At 36.3% G+C, this 24,315-nt stretch overlaps 1 protein-coding gene across 2 annotated transcripts in view; it reads right to left on the minus strand.

The window, feature by feature from the left end:
• Positions 1–1,046: 1,046 nt before the first annotated feature.
• Positions 1,047–24,315, minus strand: part of LOC144579619 (uncharacterized) — a 634,762-nt gene continuing 611,493 nt past the window's right edge. The window contains exon 5 of one of the 2 annotated variants that reach the window (XR_013527746.1): positions 1,047–3,137. The gene's annotated coding sequence lies outside the window, so the exon portion shown is untranslated. The remainder of the gene's footprint in view (positions 3,138–24,315) is intronic. The other variant, XR_013527739.1, reaches the window with a different exon arrangement.

Consider the following 24,315-nt stretch of genomic DNA (forward strand, 5'->3'; position numbering starts at 1 on the left):
GGGGTTCTGGCATGTTGTGTCTTCGTTCTCATTGGTTTCAAAGAACATTTTTATTTCTGCCTTCATTTCATTGTTTACCCAGTCAACATTCAAGAGCCAGTTGTTCAGTTTCCATGAAGCTGTGCGGTTCTGGGTTGGTTTCTGTATTCTGAGTTCTAACTTGATTGGTCTGAGAGGCTGTTTGTTATGATTTCAGTTGTCTTGCATTTGTTGAGGAGTTCTTTACTTCCAATTATGTGGTCAATTTTAGAGTAGGTGTGATGTGGTGCTGAGAAGAATGTGTACTCTGTGGATTTGGGGTGGAGAGTTCTGTAAATGTCTATCAGGTTTGCTTGCTTCCGGTCTGAGTTCAAGCCCTGGATATCCTTGTTGATTTTCTGTCTGGTTGATCTGTCTAATATTGACGGTGGAGTGTTAAAGTCTCCCACTATTATTGTGTGGGAGTCTAAGTCTCTTTGTAAATCATTAAGAACTTGCCTTATGTATCTGGGTGCTCCTGCATTGGGTCCATATATGTTCAGGATCGTTAGCTCTTCTTGTTGTATCAATCCTTTTACCATTATGTAATGACCTTCTTTGTCTCTTTTGATCTTTGTTGCTTTAAAGTCTATTTTATCAGAGATGAGAATTGCAACTGCTGCTTTTCTTTGCTCTCCATTTGCTTGGTAAATCTTCCTCCATCCCTTTATTTTGAGCCTTTGTGTATCCTTGCATGTGAGATGGGTTTCCTGGATACAGCACACTGAAGGGTTTTGGATTTTTATCCAATTTGCCAGTCTGTGTCTTTTGATTGGTGCATTTAGTCCATTTATGTTTAGGGTTAATATTTTTATGTGTGAATTTGATACTGCCATTTTGATGCTAAGTGGCTGTTTTGCCTGTTAGTTGTTGTAGATTCTTCATTATGTTGATGTTCTTTATCATTTAGTGTGATATCGGAGTGGCTGGTACTGGTTGTTCCTTTCTATGTGTAGTGCCTTTTTCAGGAGCTCTTGTAAAGCAGGCCTGGTGGTGACAAAATCTCTGAGTACTTGCTTGTTCGCAAAGGATTTTATTTTTCCTTCACTTCTGAAGCTCAGTTTGGCTGGATATGAAATTCTGGGTTGAAAGTTCTTTTCTTTAAGAATGTTGAATATTGGCCCCCACTCTCTTCTGGCTTGTAGTGTTTCTGCTGAGAGATCTGCTGTGAGTCTGATGGGCTTCCCTTTGTGGGTGACCGGACCTTTCTCTCTGGCTGCCCTTAGTATTTTCTCCTTTATTTCAACCTTGTTGAATCTGACGATTATGTGCCTTGGGGTTGCTCTTCTTGTGGAATATCTTTGTGGTGTTCTCTGTATTTCCTGCCTTTGAGTGTTGGCCTGTCTTGCTAGGTGGGGGAAATTTTCCTGGATGATGTCCTGAAGAGTATTTTCCAGCTGGGATTCATTCTCTTCATCCCCTTCTGGTACACCTAACAAACGTAGGTTAGGTCTTTTCACATAGTCCCACATTTCTTGGAGACTTTGTTCATTCCTTTTTGTGCTTTTTTCTCTAATTTTGGTTTCTCGTTTTATTTCATTGAGTTGGTTTTCGACTTCAGATATTCTTTCTTCTGCTTGGTCAATTCGGCTATTGAATGTTGTGCATGCTTCGCGATGTTCTCGTATTTTGTTTTTCAGCTCCTTTAATTCATTCATATTCCTCTCTGTTATCCATTCTTGTTATCATTTCCTCATATCTTTTTTCAAGTTCCTTAGTTTCTTTGCATTGATTTAATACATGTTCTTTTAGTTCACAAAAGTTTCTCATTATCCACCTTCTGAAGTCTAATTCCGTCATTTCGTCACAGTCATTCTCCGTCCAGCTTTGTTCCCTTGCTGGTGAGGAGTTTTGGTCCTTTCTAGGAGGCGAGGTGTTCTGGTTTCGGGTGTTTTCCTCCTTTTTTCGCTAGTTTCTTTCCATCTTTGTGGATTTATCCACTTGCCGTCTGCGTAGTTGCTGACTTTTCGATTGGGTCTCTGAGTGGACACCCAGATTGTTGATGATGAAGTATTTCTGTTACTTGGTTTTCCTTTTACCAGTCTAGCTCCTTCACTGTACAACTGCTGAGATCCACTCCAGGCCCTGCTTGTCTGGGGTGCACCTCTAGCAGCCGTGGCACAGTGAGGGATGCTACCAGTTTCTTTTTCTGGTATCTTTGTCCCAGGATGATGCCTGCCAAATGTCAGTCTTTGGATATAGAGGGGTCAGGGAGCTGCTTGAGGAGACAGTCTGTTCTTTACAGGAGCTCAATTGCTGAGCTGTGAGCTCTGTTGTTCATTCAGAGCTGTTAGCCTGCTATGTTTGATTCTGCTGCAACAGAGCTCATTAAAAAAACCCTTTTTTTCTCAAATGCTCTGTGTTCGGGGTTCGGGCTTTATATTTGGATGTCCGTTGAGGTGTCCTGCCCAGGTAGGAGGCAGACTAGCCACTGTTTGCCTGCCGAGGCTCCGCCCTGCTGTTGTGAGGTTCGCCCTATTGCTGCAGGCTCTGCTGTTCTGCTGTGGTCTCCGCCACGCCCTGTGGTGGAGTCTCTCTGTTGTAGCGGGTTGCCTTGGCAATGGCAGGCTGCGTCAGTAGTGGGCGTGTATCTCAGTAGGGACGGGTTGCCTTGGCAACGGCTGCCTGCGTCAGCAGTGGGCATGTATTTCAGTTGGGGCGGGTTGCCTCGGTAATGGTGGACGCCCCTCCCCCACAGAGCGTCTCAGATTGTCTGCTCGGGATCATTTGAAATCGCGGTTTTGTTCGTCCCACTGGGCTACCCCAAACGCTCTGTCCCTGCAATCCCCTGGGCTGGCCCATTGTCCAAGACTCGTTCAGTCTCAAGTCCAGCCCTCTCAAGTCTCAGTTTGCCGGTTCAACAGGGCACCCGGACAAGCGTGCCCTGTGGGGAACGCTGGGTAGGGCCGGCCACCGCCACCCCAGCTGCTGGCTTCGCCAGGCAGAGGTACTGCCTGGCGTCCCGCATCTCCTTTATACTTGGGAATTTCCCCGTTCTGTGGGCAACGAAGATCAGTCTGGAAATGCAGCTCCGACTCACCTCTCCACGGATTCAATGAGAGCTCCAATCCTGGGTTGTTCTCACTCCGCCATCTTGAGTCCTCCTTGCCAAGTCAATTCTAAGCAAAAAGAACACAGTGGGAGGCATCAAACTACCAGACTTCAAACTATACTACAAGGCTACAGTAATCAAAACAGCATGGTACTGGTACCAAAACAGAGATATAGACCAATGGAACAGAACAGAGGCATCGGAGGCAACACAACATATCTACAACCATACAGTCTTTGATAAACCTGACAAAAACAAGCAATGGGGAAAGGATTCCCTGTTTAAGAAATGGTGTTGGGGAAACTGGCTAGCCATGTGCAGAAAGCAGAAACTGGACCCCTTCCTGACACCTTACACTAAAATTAACTCCAGATGGTTTAAAAACTTAAACATAAGACATAACACCATAAAAATCCCAGACGAAAATCTAGACAAAACCATTCAGGACATAGGAGTAGGCAAGGACTTCATGACCAAAACACCAAATGCATTGGCAACAAAAGCCAAAATAGACAAATGGGACGTAGTCAAACTCCACAGCTTCTGCATGGCAAAAGAAACAGTCACTAGAGTGAAGTGGCAAGCAACAGAATGGGAAAAAATTTTTGCAGTTTACCCATCTGACAATGGGCTGATATCGAGAATTTACAAAGAACTCAAACAGATTTACAGGAAAAAAACAAACAAGCCCATTCAAAAGTGGGCAAAGGATATGAACAGTCACTTTACAAAAGAAGACATACATGAGGCCAACAAACATATGAAAAAATGCTCATCATCACTGGTCATCAGAGAGATGCAAATCAAAACCACATTGAGATACCATCTCACACCAGTTAGAATGGCGATCATTAAAAAATCTGGAGACAACAGATGCTGGAGAGGATGTGGAGAAAAAGGAACACTTCTACACTGTTGGTGGGAGTGTAAATTAGTTCAACCATTGTGGAAGACAGTGTGGCGATTCCTCAAGGCCTTCGAAATAGAAATTCCATTTGACCCAGCAATCCCATTACTGGGTAGATATCCAAAGGACTATAAATAGTTCTACTATAAGGACACATGCACACAAATGTTCATTGCAGCACTGTTTACAATAGCAAAGACCTGGAACCGACCCAAATGACCATCGATGATAGACTGGACTGGGAAAATGTGGCACATATACACCATGGAATATTATGCAGCAATCAAAAATGAGGAGTTTGTGTCCTTTGTAGGGACATGGATGAATCTGGAGAACATCATTCTCAGCAAATTGACACAAGAGCAGAAAATGAAATTCTCACTCATAGGCGGGTGATGAAAAATGAGAACACATGGACACAGGGATGGGAGTAATACTGGGGTCTATTGGGGGGAATAGGGGCAAGACAGCATGGGGGGAGCTGGGGAAGGATAGCCTGGGGAGAAATGCCAAATGTGGACGAAGGGGAGGAAGGCAGCAGAACACACTGCCATGTGTGTACCTATGCAACTATCTTGCATGTTCTGCACATGTACCCCAAAACCTAAAATGCAATTTAAAAAAAATTACCAACTAACGTACAGTAACATGCACTCTTTTCTTGATTTATAGTTTTGTGAATTTTAATAATTATGTTGATTCTCTAACTACCATTCAATAATTTCTGCAATATTTTCAAAATAATCCTCTGAAGGAGCAGAAGGCTATACAGTTATTGAACAAGATTAATTCACGCTGTACCTGTGGAAAACATGTGGGAGACCAACCCTTTCAGAGAAGTATGAGTTTGTACTGGAGCTAACTCTCTGACATGCTCTAATGCACATTAGAAGTAGCTAGAGACCTCCTCAAATAGCTTCTTTCTCTTCTCAGGGACACCCCTCCCCAACCTGCCCCAATAGAAGAAGCAAAACGCCATAGTGACTTTACTACCTCTGGACTGTGCCAGGAGTTACAGATGCTTTATAGTACTATAGGGACTGGGCAAACTGTACTGATTTACACCAGACCAAGGAAGGCTGCTCCTGCCTGTCAGGGGTCACACTTCGGTGAAGTGTATTGTGAATCAAGTGGCCACCTATAATTCGCAGTGAGTCATCATCAACAATACACTTGTGGATGGAAACATCTTAATTTTATAAGTACTTATTGAAATGTTCCAAGACATTTTCAGCCTCCTGTGAACTGGCACTGTTTCTGTTAAAGTTGAAGAGCAAAGTACACACAGTTAATGACACAAGAAAAGCAAAGAATACTTAGGAACCGGCGCTCTGCATTCAGGGCACTGTATTTCCTGCCCCCCTTTCAATTGAATTCTCTTGGAATTACAGAGCTCTTATAAATATCAAAAGAACCATTTGCTGTCTTTGAGGAGAAATGTGCTCAGATGGAGCATCACACTTAGGTACAAAAATCAAAGCCTTCTTATGTTCCAGCTTTTCCGTTAAGGAAATAGAAACAGCTGAGAGAATAGTTGTCTTCTGATGTCTTATTAGTAAAATGTAGAATTCTTTGACTCTTTATGGAAGGAAATATGCACATAGATGTGTAAATAAAAGGAGGAAAAATTAGCCATTTATGTGGCCTGCCTGGAATACATCCTATTTCACTAGCTAGTATTAAATAAGATGCTGGGAAGCTGCAGAGCAGATGTATTATGTCTTAGCAAAAGAGTTGTGCCGTCACAGTCAAAGGGACAAAATGTATTCTAACCTTGTAGTCAGGTCAGGAAATTTTTTGTTTGTACGTTTAAAACACTGTTGAACAATAAAAAATTCCCAGTACACATTTAGTTGCATCTTCCTTTTTCTCAGACATTTATATATAAATGTTACCAAAAGTTACTTCGTTAATCCACTTTCCCAGAGGTGAAAGCACAATACACACAAGGCTGTGGAAAGTTGGTCAAGATCTAGTAGTAAGTAATGATGTTTTGTGTTTCATGCCAAAAACTGGAATTATTTCTGCTACTATAAGAAAGGAGAAAACAAGTGGCAAAGCCTTCTTTGGAAATGAATACATACTGGCTCCAGGGAGGATTGGAAATCACCAGTGCCATCCACGGACAATATGACACAAAGCAAGTGTATTGAATGAGCCCACCTTTGTAATGGGAGGTAAGAAGACATGTGGGAAAGTGCTTTCAGCACTAGATTACAGCTATATCTGAAATCAAGAACTCAAAAGTGTGAGAGAATGATATCCAGCTATCTGGGGAAACAGTTCCTGTCACTCACTGGAAAGCAGAGCTGGGAAGTGCTGAAGAGTCATCTTTCCCTCAAAAGAACTGGGAGAGAATAATGGGATAAAGTTTTTTAAAGGACTTGTCTGTCCTTTTTACAATTTTGTACAAGCATGAAAAGAGTCCTCGGATTCTGGCCAAGGTCTGCCAGAATCTGAAGATCCAAAAGAGTTAACAGTAAAACAGGATGGAGTCCTGTTACTTAGCTTCCTAAAACTTTGTTTCCAAGTGTCTGAAGAGTGGTTGTCTTACAAACAAGCAGTTCGCATCTATTTGGGGGCGTTTTCCTGATTATGTGAAAAAATTGTCAGATGGTGTCCTAGATAATAGAAATATGAAGGCTGTTCCTCGACAACTGTAGAGCCTAATGTTGGCAGGCACATTTATAACAGAGTACTAAGGAAAATTCAAATCTAAATTTAGCGCATCTAAAGCATGAATTGAACGGAATGTCATTTCTTACTGATCTTTGTCAACCTGTATTCTTTTGTGCCATATACATTTTATAACTCTCACTGCTCCCTTTTCCACGTCTCATTTTATTGAACTTATTTTATCTGACTGAAATTGAACCTTCCGTATCATTTGCTATATTAGTTAGGATTGCATCCAAATTGCATGAGATGACAGTGGCTTTCCCAAATAAGAATTTACTTTGAAGTTTGAAGATAAGTCATAGTGGGCCTATGAAATTGTGTCATGCTCATGATGTCAAAAATGTCCCCAACCAGCTTCAAGTTTTCTCCCATGCCATCTTTAGCATATGGCTTCCATTCTGCTCATTTCAAGATGACCACTATACCTATAGGCAGGCCATCCATATGCCAAAAAAGAGGGTGGGGGAGTCAAACGAAACATATTGGCTGAGCCTTTGTGCTTTTAAAAACACAAAAACACTTGCATCTGTTTATAGCACATGGGCTAGAACTGCTTTACATGGTTGTCCTATGGTATGGAACTGAGACAAATTGGAGTTTTCCTTAGGAAAGATAAATGGATTTGGGATACTGTGTGCTTCAGTGACCCTCCAAGTTAATATTGTTTTCTGCCTGTTTTATTTTCAATTGTACAGTGAGATTGCAATCCATTTAATATCATTGATTTATCGTACAGCCTTTTTCCAAAAGAGCATTTAAAGCACCTGATTCTAACTCAGTATAACAGTGATGTTCAAAATGTATTGTGCATTGGCACCACGTAGAGGGCTTGCTAAAACACAGATGGTTAAAACCATTTTGTAACTTGCCTTTTTTTGTTGTTATTGCCTTTATTCTGCAGAAGCTGGTTTTAGGTAGTTCTACCTGTTTGCTTTTTCTTTTGTTGCTGGTGCTTTTGGTGTCATAGAAAAAAATTGCCCAAACTTCCCCAATGTTTTCTTTTAGGGATTTTACAATTTGGATCTTACAGTTAGGTCTTTAATACATTTTGAGTTAATATTTGCATATGTTATAAGACAAGAGTCGAACCTTATTACTTTGCATGTGGATATGCGGTTTTTTCATCACTATCTATTGAAGAGACTGTTCCTTCCTTTTTCCCTTTTTGTTGAGACAGAGTCTTACTCTGTTGCTCATACTGGAGTGCAGTGGCAAGATCACAGCTCACTGCAGCCTCAACCTCCCTGGCCTCAGGTCATCCTCTCACCTAAGCCTCCCAAGTAGCTGGGACTGCAGGTACATGCTACCCTGCATGGCTAAATTTTCTTTTTCTTCTTTTGTAGAGACAGACTTTCTCTATTTTGACCAGGTTGGTCTTGAACTCTTTGGCTCAAGTGATCCACCTGCCTCAGGCTCTCAAGTGCTGGGATTACAGCTGCACACCACCATGCCCAGGTGACTATCATTTCTTTATTGTGTATCCTTTGTGCTCTTGTCAAAGATTAGTCGAACATATTTGGGCATGTTTTTGGGGGGGCTCTCTATTCTATTTCATTGGTCTAGGTGTCTGGGTCTTTTTGCAAGTATTATGTTATTTTGATTACTATAACTTTGTAACATAGTTTGAAATCAGAAAGTGTGATGCCTCCAGCTTTGTCGTTTTTTCTCAAGATTGCTTTGGACATCATGAGTCTTAAAAAATGTTGGAATTTTAACAAAAAATAACATTGAATCTGAAGATTGCTTTTGGTAGTGTAAATATTTTAACATTAGTGATTCTTCCCTTCCACGGCACTTCCCTTCCACTTATTTGTCTTTATAAATTTCTTTCATCAATGCCTTGTTTTTTCAGTGTATAGATTTTTCACCCTTCAGTTAAATTTATTCCTAAGTATTTTATTCTTTTTGACAATATTGTAAATGGGCTAATTTTTTAAATTTCTTATTTGAATTGTTTGTTGTTAGTGTATAGAAACACTATTAATTTTTGGATGTAGATTTTGTATTCTTCAACTTACCAAATATGTTTATTTCTTTTAACTCTTTCTTGGTGGAATGTTTAAGGGTTTCTATGAATAAAATAATCTCCTCTGCAAACAGGAACAATTTAACTGTTCCTTTTCAATTTGGATACATTTTATTTCTGTTTTCTTGTCTAATTATTCTAAGACTTCCGGTATTATGCTTCCAGTATTTATATTTAAAAATATTTCCTGTGCACTTGAGGGAAAATGTATATTCTGATGTTGTTGGGTGAAATGCTCTGTATGTCTGGTAGGCCCATTTGGTTTATAGGGTTATTCAAGTCAGCTGTTCCTTATTGATCTTCTGCCTACATAATCAATCCATTGTTGAAGATGGGGCATTAAAGTTCTGTGCTGTTGTGGTTAGCTCTCTATTTCTGCCTTCAATTCTGTTAATATTTACTTCATATTTTTATGTACTCTAACATTATATATATATATTCACAATTGTTATATGCTCTTGACAAGTTGACCCATTTATCATTATATAGTGACATGCTTTGTATCTTTACAGAATTTGACTGAAAGTTTATTTTGTTTGGTATAAGAATGGCAACCCTGCTCTCTTTTGGTTAGTATTGGCATAAAATATCTTTTTCCATTCCTTCACTTTAACTCTATGTATTTCCTTTAGACTAAAATGAGTCTCTTGTAGTCAGCCCATTGCTGCACCTTGTTTTTTATTTATTCAGTCACTTTGTTTCTTTTGATTGGAGAATCTAATACATTTCCATTTAAAGTAGTCATTGATAACTATTTGATGTTGCCATTTTATTAACTCTTTTCTGAGTATTTTATAATTCTTTTGTTCAATTATTTATTTCTTGCTGTGTTCCTGTGATTTGTTGATTTTTATAGTGATATGTTTTGATTTCTTCCTTTTTTATATTTTGTTTTCCTACTAGAGTTTTTTTCCCTTTGTGGCTACCATGGAGCTTACATAAAATGTCTTATAATTATAACTATAATCTATAACTATAACTAATAACTCTATCTGTTTTAATCTGGTAACAACTTAAACTTCAACTGCTGTTTCAATGTAGCTTAGTCCCAATGCACAATGTTCTTTGGTTAAGCCATGACTGAAGGAGGGTGTCTCTGTTCTCTCTGCTCAGCAGTCACTGACATCAACTTCAGTCATAACATGAGCTGTCACTGTCAATGCTGGCCTTGATCACCTGACAAAAGTAGTGTCTATCACATTTCCCCACTGTTAAGTTATCCCTGTTTATTCCCTCTCCCAACTATGTTCTTGGGAAAAATCTCAATATGTGAAGTCCTTAAACAAAGAGTGGAGAGTTGGTAACTATGACCTTCTTCCTTGAGGGCAAAGTATATTATTCAAGTGATTGTAGATATCCACAAAAATAGTGACTATCTGTTTATACCACCAATATTTTTCAAACTGCATAAAGTGACAATTTCTTACTTTTGTAAAATAAACTTAGTCTCTAGTCAGTGAAAAGATTTATGAACCATAATGATGTTTACAGGATGAAAAACACACAATATGAAGTTCACAGAGAGGAACAAAATGATAAATGAAAATGTATTAATTGCTTAGACTTATAGGCTTGTATAAGGGCATGTACTCATTTACTTAGCAAAATTTGAAAATAATTTTTTAATGAAAATATAAAAGCTAATAAAATTTCAAAATTTTAGAGTGTCAAAACAAAGATAACTTCAGAATACATCTTTTCTTTGTCTAACTTTTAAGTAGCTAAGAAGAAATTTACTGTTTTTATTTGTATGCGACTGCCATGCCATTAAAGCTATGACATTAAAAGGCAAATGCTATTTTTCCCTAATTTTTTGTGAGACAGACTCTTACTCTATCGCCCAGGTTGAAGTGCAGTGGCACTTCAATCTCAGTTCACTGCAACCTCTGCCTCCTGGGTTCAAGTGATTCTCCTGCCTCAGCCACCCGAGTAGCTGGGATTACAGCCACATGCACCACGCCCAGCTAATTTTTGTATTTTTAGTACAGATGGGATTTCGTCATGTTGGCCAGCTGGTCTTGAACTACTGACTTCAGGTGATCCACCCACTTTAGCCTCCCAAAGTGCTGGGATTATAGAATTGAGCCACATGCCCAGACAAAAAACAAATTTTTAAAATTTTTACTGAAATATTACATTTACATACAAAGCATGAATTATTGGTTGATAGCTTGTTCATTTTTACACATTAAATATACCCATGTTATCAGCATGCAGGTCAAAAATATATTACCAATACCACAGAAATCTGCAATGACTCCCTTTAATTACTACTCTTCAGAAGAAAACATAACCTACCTTCTAATACAATGCATTGTATTTTCTTATTTTTGCACTTCATATGTATAGAGCACATAGTGTTTTATGCCTGGCCTCTTTTGCTGAATATTTTATTTATGAGTTTCAACTATTTCGTAGTGTAAATGTATAGGTCTTTTATTAAAACTGCTGCATAGTATGTTATTTGGGAACATACCACAATTTATTTATTCATTATATTTTAAATATTTGGGAAGATTTCAGTATTGGAATATTATTAATAATGTGTGTTCTTATAAATATATGCATTTCTCTTGCACATATACCATAATATTAATCATAATGTTTGCTGATATAAGAAAGTTATCTTCATCAAACCTGCTTGTGCAGTTATCTTAGTTTAGTGAGTGTAATGAGGGGAAGATTCAAATCTTATGCTGAGAGAAATATAGGAACCCAATAAATCCTTGTTGATTGACTTACAGCCAATTTTTAAAGGGCTTTCTGAATATTGTGATTTCCCAGTAATTTTTTAAATTTTTACCATAAAGTGGAAGAGAGATTATTCTCTAACCAACAAATTGTTTTTCTGCTTTGCAGGTTTTTATCTTAGAAAAGACAGGAATAAAAAAAAATAATGTATCTTGCGGAACTTTGCAGAACTATCTGTTCTACAAATCAAATTGTGTCCTGAAATATGATGACATATATAATAAATGTTTACATAAAGTGGTTACCCTATATAAAGGGGAAACTAAGTCTATCCTTAAATGTGCTAGTTGACGTTCTTTCTCATCTATTTAATTTCAGTATCATTTTAATATGTTTTCTCAAAATATAGAAAACTATTTGAATATTTACTATAGCGAGAACCTCTTTTCATATCTCTATGGTGACATCAAAACGCAGTGTATAGTCATATTATCGCTAAGGAGACTGTGCGTGCCGCAAAGCTAAATATCAAGACAGGGGTTATTTTTCTTGTCATTACTTGGTTTTGGGTTTCTGGTTTATTATTTTTAAAACTTGGAAGAAAGCTAAATTCCAGCTCCTATAATACTTTTCTTGTTAATGAGTAGTTTTGACCCAAGACAATTTTACCTTTCTTCTATGTTGGTCCAAATATTCATAGCCTTCTGCTCATAAGCCTATTTAATCTTATCACATTTTAAATTATTTCTTTGAAATTATCATAAGAAAAGTTTAGACCATGTTTTCAAAAGTTCAGCTATCTTTTGCGTCATCTAGCACCTCAATCTCTAAACCTGTTTTTATAGATAACTCATAAAGTTATGCAGACTAATTCCAAATAACATCTGGCAAATAGCTTTGTCTCCCATAACTAATGGGTGTATACATGGGAAATTCAGTGAAGGGCAGCACTTTATGTGAATAGTAAAATGTCTTAAATGTGATACCGTTAGTCCTGGCAGACCAGAAAAAGAAAAAACCTCTTGAAGGCTGGAGCCTTTAGAGTCCTCGTCCACAATAAAGAGATCATTGTGATGTCTACTTAATATCTTCTAAACTTTTGCAAAATGAGGCTTGCTCTTTGTTTATTCAAGGAAACGTTTATCATAGGAAAGGTTTTGCTGGATTTTTCATATCTATTTTAGAGCTGACACTCAAGCCAAATCCAAGAGTAATGTTAAACATAGATAGTTTTCCCCTCATTGACTTTTGCTAGATTTTACTAGCTTACTTAAATTGACCCCAGGGCTGTTACGTATAGGCAAAACATCTTCCTATATAACAAGCAAGAATCTAAACATGAAACTCTAGCCGATATTGGCTAGGCTTCTGTACAGAATGGATCTCAGAGCTCCCTCAGTTTCTTTGGATGAACCCACAGTTCCGTAAAACCTTCTGAGCCTTTAATGATTTTGTATTTTCTTCCAACGGTATTTTAGCTTGTGCTTGTTTCATCTAAAACTCTTCTCTTCTAGTTACCATGTAAGACTTGACTCAAACATCAAATTATCCTCTGATAACATTCACTCAATAAAATTTTAGTCCTGTTAACTCCTACAGCTCTTACACTCAAAAGGACATAGTTAGAAATTATATACTATCTGCTACTGAAGATATTTTTACCCTTGCGTCGCTATTTTCATTTTACTTCTTGAGTACGAGGCCTGTAATTCACATTTATTTGCATCCTTTGCAGTATTAAGCACAATGACATTTCATGAAGGTTGATTGACATGTATCAGATGATCCACATTTGATGATAACTTAAATCGAGCTCAGTTTGTAACTTCTAGATTAAAACTGGCAAATATTTACATGGTTTTATGTATGATAAACATTTCTGAGATTCTAAATATAGTCATATCTTTTGTTCTGATTCCTTTTTCTGTCAAAATTCTGCACAAGCTATAGTGTAATAATAATATGTTGTTTGACTAATAGTAGGACCAGTTATTGAAATTAGAATTGGCAAACAATCATTTTTTCTGCAAATATGTGTTCACAAAACAAGTTAACGTTTTAACAATGATTTAGTTAGAATTTTCTAACTGGCAACAGTAATTTACATTCCTCCCTCCAAAAATAGCTTTAAAATGACATAAATTTTGGAATTTTCTAATATCAAAAACGTGACTGGAATTAATGAATTAGGTTATATGAAAATCTTGAGATCCAAACACCAGTCAGTTACTTCCCAGAGTTTGTGAATTAGGTGCTGGGAGGGTTTGACTGAAGACTCCCCAGCTCAATGAAGGCAAAGCAGTAAGCTGCCACATTTATAATAAACTCACTAAGAGACCACTAGTTGCTTTCAGAACAAGTGTGTTAGGTCCAGAGCTTGTCCCATATGCAAAAAATAAACTGATACTTAAAAAGATTACAACCATAAAGAGAAGGTTTATTGGTGAAAATGGTGCATTCTTTTCTTAAACAGGCTCAGGAAAAAACCAAATAGAAATAAAACCGCATTAGCAGACTAAAATTAAATTATGGATTAGCTCTCTCAGTTAAAAATATACTTCAACCTTGAAAGGATACATGATTTTGAATTTACAAGCATGCTAACATCATATATTGTATATTATATATTATTTACAAGTATGCTAACATCCTATATTGTATTATATTATATATTATTTACAAGGATGCTAACATCATATATTGTATATTATATATTATTTACAAGCATGCTAACATCCTATATTGTATTATATTATATATTATTTACAAGCATGCTAACATCATATATTGTATATTATATATTATTTATAAGCATGCTAACATCCTATATTGTATTATATTATATATTATTTACAAGTATGCTAACATCATATATTGTATTATATATTATTTACAAGTATGCTCACATCATATATTGTATTATATTATATATTATTTACAAGCATGCTAACATCATATATTGTATTATATTATATATTAATATCCAGTGATTATAACAATAAGAAGCTGAAGCAAATGTTAGGTATAATGACTCAGAAATGGACAGGTTTTCAAAACTCCAAAGTCGTCACCTGCATATGTCTTCAGTGATTACTATGAAAGATCTAGATGACTATTTTTAACATGATACATGGTATCTTTGGGTTCATTTACAAACAGTGGGCTTTTAAAATATTTCATGCCATCACCAACCTGAAGTATTTCAAAGCTGAGCATAGTGAGAGTAAAATGATCTCCAAAATTTATGTATACATGTATGATATGTATCTGAGACTGTGAATGAAGTCTCTATAATGTTTCTTATCAGATTTCCATATTCTGGGGCAGCTGTATTTTAATATCTAGAATGAACGGCTCTTTTAATATTGTAATTGTCAGTGAAAACCAGGATGTAATAATTATGTTAGAAAATAATAATTATAGTACTTGCAAAGATGGAAAGCATTCTTTAAAATATAATTCCAGGATTGATATTCTAAAAACAATTTACATAAACTAACTTTGTGTCTAGCATGCTAGCATAAACTGTCATTTACAGTTAACTATCCGTATTTGTATTAGCAGTAGTTTTGGCTTCCTCAAAGAAATACAATAAGGTTAACATTGATTTTAGTGGTGTGAATGACATATATTTTAATAGGGTAGATTTTTTTAAAGTTCAACATTATAATAATGACATCTTGATAACTTTTAGATATTAATAATATATTTTTAAATAATATATTAAATATATTTAAATTATTTAAATATTTTATAAAACATGAGTAGTGCACAATGAATTATTCCCATTATTTTTGATCTCTTCATTTTAGAGGTGATTCACAGAAAGGCTTCAAGATTTGCCCTAGAACTCAAAAAGTATTTGCCCTAGAACTGAAAAAGTATTGATACTTACAGCAGGCAGCAATACGAAATCACTCTGAGCAAGATGAGAGGTTTTTTATAGAAGGAACCTCTTAAACTCAGTTCATGCTTTTGCATAATGAAGATTTACTGTGTCCACAGGCATGTTTATTTGAGACGACAAGCTTAAATTAAATCATCACATATTCTTCAATAGCTTTCCATTTGGAATAGGTCCAGTAGCCACCCAGAAAGCTGCCATACATATCTAGACTAACATATATATGGCTGCAGACACAGTGGACTCTTAACAGGATAAGAATATCACAGTGCTGCTGCTGCAGGTCATCAGTGAAGCATGTAATAGAAAAGCCGAGTCTAATCCACAGTTACAAAAATAGAGCTGTAAAATAATTTAAGGCAAGTTGGTTTCTATAAATATTGAGAAATGGGTGTCATATCTTTGGATATGTGTATTTTTAGGCTTTTCAATGTAATAGTGCAAAATCGTAGCTATGAAAGTGTTGCTTTCAAAATACACCATAGAGTGTAATGGTTAAGAGCTCAGACTGCCAATGAAACAGACTTCAGTTTGAGTCTAGTGTGGTGACTTGCTATAAGTTTGGGCAACTTACTTAAACACGATAAATATTTATTTATGTGTTGATAAATTTTGTGCTGTAATAATATCAACTTCACAGAGGGTGTCTAAGACTTAGATAAATAATGTAAAGTGTTTGGCGTAGTGTCTAGAAACAACTAATTGTTGAATAAATGTTACATATTTGTAAGATGGTTAATGAAAAGAAGTTCACAGTTGACAGAGCGATAAGGCCAACACAATGAAACTTATTTACTAAAATGAGTCTTCTCAATTCAGTAACATTATGTCCTGTCTTTCAAAATAGAAATGAGAAAACTACAGGTTATTTTCATCATTATCTATGTATATGGATGTTTTCCACAATCCATCAAGTAAAATGTGGGGTGATTTAAACAGAAATACTTCAAAAAAAAACTGCATTAGCTATATCGCGAAGACTGTCCTCAAAGATTAACTTATGGACAATTTATATCGAGTAATTTAATAGTCTTGATTTAGTTCTTTACATGAGGAAAAGGTTACATATTTGTTTCAGCACTTAAATGTAACATGCAAAATTATATCAAATACTGCTTTGGAGACTAGATTTTCTTCACTAATACTTTAAATTGTTTGAAGTCTCCATCATTCCACATCAATTTTGTTTTCCAAATCTCTGTGGAACTGTGCACAGTAAAAATGCAATCTAAATAGTGCCCTGTGTTAATGAAGATAATACACTAGTGAAAATTAATAAACTAAATTTGAGTAAAGCTGTATGACATGTTTCAATATATTTTCTGGCTATAATAAAAACTGTGGTTGTGAGACTTTAAAAATTAGTGTTTGGAAATGTGAACTATAATAATGTTCCATAATAAGAGATCAGCTGTAACTTATTTATTTCTGGGTAGATAAAATGATTATAATATCCATTGTAAACTGTTGCTAATTTTGGAATAAATATTAGAGTAGGCTGTCTTTATAAACGTAGGATTTATGCTAATTATGTTACAGGATGATGCATTTAGGTGAAAATGATTTAAATTGATTAAAAATTATAATCTCATCAAATTGGCTTAGAATGTTGGAGATCTAATGCATTGTAGTTTGAACTAACCCTAGAGAAAAGTGAGCACAAGCACATCTGGTTGGGAAGGGGTGAAGGACATGCTAGAGAAATATCTAAGCTCTCACAGGGAGTGAATGATTGGATGAATCTGGGTTGAGGATTTGAGGTTGGAGGATGGAGTCTGTACCATGGCTTGGTGGAACAGGAAATCTTACAGATAACATATCTTCTTTTGTTTAACTTTTCTAAATGTCTCATAATGATGTTTTCTCCAGTGCTTTTTATTTTAGCAATAACCAAATGAATATGTGACCTTATTTTTTTACAACATTTTTAGTCTAAATCAACTCTCAGAGAAAGGATTACTCTGCCTGCTCCACTCATTTTCATCTATGACTTTGGGACACTTAATTTAATGCCAAAGTAACTTAGGTAAGAATTATACTCTCTATTTTCCTTCTGTTATCCAAAATTGAATAATATATTAATGAAAATCTCCTTTTCAGGGCCATTGGTCCATGCATGGCTTACTTTCATTTGTTTGTTAAAAAGTACCCAATCCAATGCAAAATCTCAATTAGTGACAGTCCTTAGGAAGAACAGGTTAATGGTCCTAATGGAGAGGCTTGTGATGTTATAAAATCTAAAACAAGATTTCTCTTGGTCAGTGGATTCAGGAAGAGTTTCTCGGAGAAAGTAATACCGTGGCAAGATCTAAAGGATGAATAAGCGTTTACAACGTGAAGACGGGAAGAAAACAGCGGGTATGGAAGAGAGCATTTTATGGTGGGCTACTACATTGAGAAGAAGCACAGGATGTATAGATGTCTGAAAGATAGCCATGGGGCTGGGATGAAAAGAAGGGGAGCAAGAGTGGTATCACATGGGCTAAAATGTGCAAGTAAAGACCCAACCATTCTGGGCATTCTTGACTATGTTAAATGCTTGGGGTTTTTTTGGCTGGGCACAGTGGCTCACACATGTAATCCCAGCACTTTTGGAAGGTCAAAGCAGGCCGATCACCTGATGTCAGGAGTTTGAAACTAGCCTGGCCAACGTAGTGAAACCCCATCTCTACTAAAAGTACAAAAATTAACCGGTTACCATGGTGGGTGCTTATAATCCCAGCTACTAGAGAGGCTGAGGCAGGAGAATCACTTGAACCCAGGAGGTGGACGTTGCAGTGAGCTGAGACTGTGCCACTGCACTGGACCACAGAACTAGACTTGGTCTTCAGGAAAAAAAAAAAAACAAAACACAACAAAAAAGTTTGTTTTTATTTCAAGAACAATAGGAAGCCATCGGAGTTTTATGTAAGGTTTGACACATCATGTATACATTTTAAAAAGGAGTCTTTGGTCATAATTGGGAAAGAGATGCGATTGAAGCTGTTACTGGGTTATCGCAGTAGTCCATGCAGAGAGTGATGGTAGTTTGGGCTGAAATTTTACCAGTATATATAAAGAAATTGCTGTGTTTTGCAGTTTTCAAAAGTAACTAAAATTATATTTTAAAAACTCTAACGCCACCGTATCTTTCTTTCTTTTTCTTTTCTTTTTTTTTTTTTTTTTTTTTTTTTTTGAGACGGAGTCTCAGTCTTGTTACCCGGGCTGGAGTGCAATGGCGCGATCTCAGCTCACCGCAACCTCCGCCTCCTGGGTTCAGGCAATTCTCCTGCCTTGGCCTCCTGAGTAGCTGGGATTACAGGCACGCACCACCGTGCCCAGCTAATTTTTTGTATTTTTAATAGAGACGGGGTTTCACCATGTTGACCAGGATGGTCTCCATCTCTTGACCTCGTGATCCACCCGTCTCATCCTCCCAAAGTGCTGGAATTACAGGTGTGAGCCACCGTATCTTTCTATGTCTACAAATACATCACTGACATATACATTGCTTAATGTAATTACATTGTAATATTATTTATGTCTCATGGATTGCTACATGGTAACCACTGAAAATAAAATTTTGAATGACTGAAAATAAATTCGTCTTACAGTAAGTGCTACTTTACTTAAGCAAGAGCAAGTATACTACAACCCACTGGCAATCACAACACAACATTAAAAAACTGTACCTAATTATCAAGGATAAATTTGACATATACTTCAAATTATGTGTAAACAATTGCAGATGACTCACAAGAACAACTATAGTGAGTGCAATAACATTGGAACAAATTCTGTGCTGCCTATATGAAATATTTTTTTCTCAAAGCACAGAACTTTACATAGCAATAGCTATTAATTTTTGCTATATACTAATAGTTAACCTCCAAAACGACTGTGAAATTATTAAATATTAAAACATTAGATCTGCTGGGGAAAAAAGAACTATTTAAATGGTAATGTGACCAAGTAGGCAGTACTTATCTCTAGTGGTAAAAAATATATATAAGTTCCAGTCCTAACCTTGTGGATAAATACTTATCTAACAAATACTTATGCATTACTTATATTTACATATATAGTTTTTCATCAGCTGCAAATTCAGTGTAAACTATTACATAATATTAAGAAAGACAGAAAATCTAAGTGATTACCTAAGATAGCACTTCCCAGTGGAACTCTCTGGTGCAATATAAATGTTTTATATTTGTGCGTGACATGTGACCATTGAGCACTTGAAATATGTCTAGGATGACTAAGGATCTAAATTTTTAAATTAATTTACATTTAAATTCAAATAGTAATATGTGGCTAGTGATGCCTATGTCAGTTACAAAGATCAAGGAGATTCAATTTCCTCAATATTTAAACGTTGAAATTTATGGATGGAAAAAAAATGTCTTTCTCAAGGTTATAGAATGAAGACAACAATTCAGGTATTTGGTATCTAAAAATTTCTCATTAGGTTACTGTAACAAATTTTATAATTTTGGTGCTGTTAATACAACGGAAAGTCATAGAAAAAAACGGTCTCAAGGATAGCTTATAGATGAGTGAGAGATTAGCTATGTTTTGAGTTATTACTATGAAGAATAGTTCCTGGATCATCCAGGGATGATTTATTAAAATAACTTTCGTCTTTTGTTGTTGATGCTGTTGTCTTTATTGCTGAGAATCACTACTCTAGAGATGAGCTCCGTTTTTAAAAAGTGATAGTGATCTATACCATGAGCTAAGTAAGCATATTTATCGTATTAGCCCAAATATTAATGGCTTACATCAATATTGCATTTATTACTTCACATTCTCTTTAGGTCAGAAATCTGGGAGAGGCTTAGCAGAGTCCTCTGCATTAAGTTCTCTCACAAGGCTGCGTTAGAGGTCTTGGCTGGAGCCGCACTCTCTTTAGGGATGCAACTATGGACCCTTCAAAGCTCGGTCATGCAGTTTTACCAGGTTTCAATTTCTCAGAAACTGTTTGGACTGAGGGTTTCCATTATTGGCTGGCTGTGGTCTGTATGCTACCTTTAGCTCCTTTCCTAGTAGATTCCTCTATAGGGCAGTTCACAACATGGAAGCTTGTTTCATCAGATCAAAAGAGTAAGAAATGCCAAAGAGATTGTGAACAAGATGGAAATGACATTTTTTTATGGATTAATTCCAGAAGTGACATCCCATACCTTTTACTTCAGAAGAAAGTCACTTGGTTCAGTTCACACACAAGAGAACAGGAGTACGAATGTGCATACCTATCATGAGTGGGGGTGATTGGTGGCCTTTTCATGATATGACCCTCACATTCACCTAACCAAGGTGGCAAAGAATTTCGTGGGAAGCATGTGATATTTCCAGATATTTATCAGCTGTCCCCTAAAGTACTTTTGCTTTAAATGTTAAAAAGCCTCATTAGATAGGGGAAATAACTTTGATTTTTTTTTTTATCGGTTGCACAGCAAGGCAAATAGAGAATAATTTAGTACTGTGTGTTTCAATACTAAGAGACTACATTTCAAATGTTCTCATCACAAAAGATGCTCAATATTTGAGATAATAGATATGTTAATTGGCTTGATTTAATCGTTTTACGTTGTGTTAAAAATCATAACATCACTTTCTACCCTATATACAATTATAATTTGTCAACATATAATAAAAAGCTTTAAAAAATCTTTAATAAAAAAATAAACGAAAGACTATAAACACATTGATTTCTTAACAGTAAATTAACATTGACAACTCCAATTCCATAAATATCAGTTCTTGACATTGTCAGCTGTGCTTGGTGTGTTGTCAATTGCTGAATGAGAAGTGCAAGCTGGAAACGTTCTACTAGAGGGTATTTCATTTATGGTCCTGAACACCATTTGTTGTGTTTTGTTAAGCATTATCCAATAGCTCCATTGCTTGCAACCTCCTCTTACTGCTAGGATGATGATATGATCTCTTTGCCACAAATTGCACAGAATTCTGTAGACTACTTGTCTGACACAAGGGTAGGCTTTGAGTTAAGAATGGGCTTACTAGCTTTCCTCCAATATGAGGAAAGTAATTTATACAATCTTATATTCTGAGACAGAGGTCTCCAATCCCCAGGCCACAAACCAGTACCTGTTTGTGGCCTGTTAGGAACTGGGCTGTACAGCAGGAGGTGAACAGCAGGGGAGTGAGCATTACTGTCTGAGCTCTGCCTCCTGTCAGATCAGCAGCATTAGATTCTCATAGGAGTGCGAATCCTACTGTGAACTGCGCATGCAAGGGATCTAGGTTGCACACTCCTTATGAGAATCTACTAATGCCTGATGATTGGAGGTGGAACAGTTTCATCCCCAGACCATTCCCTGGCACCCACTCCTGCTCGATTCTCACTTTATAGTGGAAAACTTTTCTTACTTGAAACCAGTCCAAAGTGCCAAAAAGGTTGGGACCACTGTTCTAGAAGACAGGTTATACATACAAAGCATCTTTAATTACAAAAGGAATCCGTATGTTCCATTTCCTGTAAATTTTGGCTAGAGATTTTCTAAAGTGTTGAAAATTATGTGTCCTTGAAATAGCCGAATTAGTAGCATATAAGAATGCATCCTTGAAACTGCTAATATGGTACTAATTGTATGTTGTATTATTCTAAAAAGATGAGAAAGGGATTTAAGTAGGAGATATGTATAAGAGGCAAACTTTGTATCTGTTTTTATGGGATAGTGTTGTAAAATAATTAAGATCAAATACTTGAAGTGATACAATTATATCTATCATGCCCTTTCTCGTAGAATCTGTTAGCTCCTCTGGAGCTTTCTGTTTCCCTAATCACGTTGCAGCCTTTCAGCCCAGTGTACATACTACCCTGTTTTTCTGTTCTGTTAACAATTAACTCCCATCAACAGTGATGAAAGTTTGTCATCTTCTTTTCTACTGTCACAGACTAACTCCTAAACTTCTACTTTTTATAAGAATATGCTATGTCCAAGGTTACTAGTAATTTACAAATAATTAAATTCCCTGAATATTGACCCTCTCCAGCGTTGAGTCTCTTTAATATTTTACCTTTTTTGGAAACCTTTCCTCCCACTTCTTTTGCTCTGGTTTCATCCGGGGAGCCACGTCCAACCTAAATTCCTCGAGCTTGAGTCCTTCTCCAGCTTCCTAAATCAAAGGGTGCGTTAAGATGGGAACTTCAGTTTTTTGCTCTTCCTTGTCTAGACTGTTTAGTTACTGTCTCTTGAGGAAATTAACCACTTCAGTGGTCATTTCTGGTGACTCTCAAATCTGCATGTTCAGCATTGCCAGCATCTTCCCTGAGTATAAGTTTAGCATGTACAACTGCATGCTGAGTATTTGCAATTGAACAAATCGGTGTTACCAGAACTACACTATAGTATGGCACAAAATGACATGAATATATAATTGACATGGGAAGAGTAAACGAACTTTTCTTTTACCGTTTTCCCCTCTGTCAAATAGCATATTTATTTAGCTAAGCTCAAGATAAAACTTCCCTAGTCTCTTCACTCAAAACATTGAAGTTCTGTGACATTCCTTATTCCAAGCTTTCTCTACATTCTAGTCAAAACACTTTTGAAAACATTTTGGGAGCTTGGCAAAGTATATACAAACAAGCGAATGATAATAAGGATAGGCCATATATGTTATTGCAGTTGTTTTTTTAGTTTATGTCCTATAAACATTGGTACAATAAAAAATAATTTTTATACAAAATTATGAATTGAGGAAATCAGAAAGGAAAGGTGTGTGTTGGCTGGGCTGTGAAAAAAAATGTTTTGTCAATGAAAAATCAAAAGCAAATGGAAAAGGCCAGCAATTCCATAAGCAGAAACTATTTTCCACCATTATTTTATATATCAACAACTTGTGACAGTGGTTCTTTTATAACAATATCACTAGTATTATATACACACACACACGTACATATATATATATATATATATATATATATATATATTTAAACACCTATAGCAGATGGTGTCGTTTAAAGATTTATTGTTAATGAGTAGGTGGAGAAAATATTGCTCCATGCTCAATTAGGTAGTTAGCTGCAGAGATGTCTAAAGAAGGTTGAACAAGTTAAAGCAAAACCGTTCTAAGCTCTATTTTTACCAGAGTAGAATAGAGTTGGGTGTTGTTTAAAAAAAAAAAAAAAACTGTTCTGTTGCTGAGATCTCGGTGTTCTGACAATGGTCAGAAGTAAACTGTGTCTTGTAAACGAATAGAATACTATTACTTTGAAACAGCTTCATTAACTCAGAGAAGCATAGAAGCTCAGTGGAGAGAGCCTGACTGTGAACAGTGTTACTGTTTATAGGAAAAGAACCCAAGGGGATTCAGAAATGACCTAAGTATAATATACAGGGAAAGTAAACCATGACTATCATGTATTGGTTGTTGAAACAAGTAATATTTCCTATTCTGTACAATCAGGGCTTTCTAAGCAAAAATTCCTGGCAATCAGGATTAAAAGATGTTTGAATGGTAAACAAGCCTGAAGACCCATCTTCCCTGGAGCCATTTATTTACATTCCAAAGGGTTGTAAACATCTAGGGACCATTCTCACTTTCCTTGGAGAGAATATGTTTGTTAGAAACAGAATTTCTTTTCTTCTCTCTAGAGAGAAAGACGGGCTGCAGCTCTTTCTATATAAGCTGCAAAATGTATAATCTTAGTGATTCTCTCTTGTCCTGGAGACTCTCTCTATATGCACAGAGTCCATTTTCTCTCATCATATCAGTTTCAGGAAAAGAAGGGGGCATGGGAAACTTGTGTCAGTATTGCTTTAAAAAATAAAACCGATCTTTGGTCCAGAAACCGTGTCTTTGCTCTCAAGTTAAACACATATTTAAACTGTATCATCTGTTTGTGTCATTTGTGGATTTTAAAAGGTACATAGATATAGATGTAGAGTTTGATTCTCTCTTTTGTTGTTAATAATAGTTGGTTCCAACTTATTACTTATTCTTACAGTCACAGAGTGTACATATTACTAATTTATGTAGCACTGTGGGCACTCTTGGCTTCATATGTCTTTATGAGGAAGGAGACCTAA

Source organism: Callithrix jacchus, chromosome 15 (assembly GCF_049354715.1).
Source record: "Callithrix jacchus isolate 240 chromosome 15, calJac240_pri, whole genome shotgun sequence".
In the NCBI taxonomy this organism is placed as follows: Eukaryota; Metazoa; Chordata; class Mammalia; order Primates; family Cebidae; genus Callithrix; species Callithrix jacchus.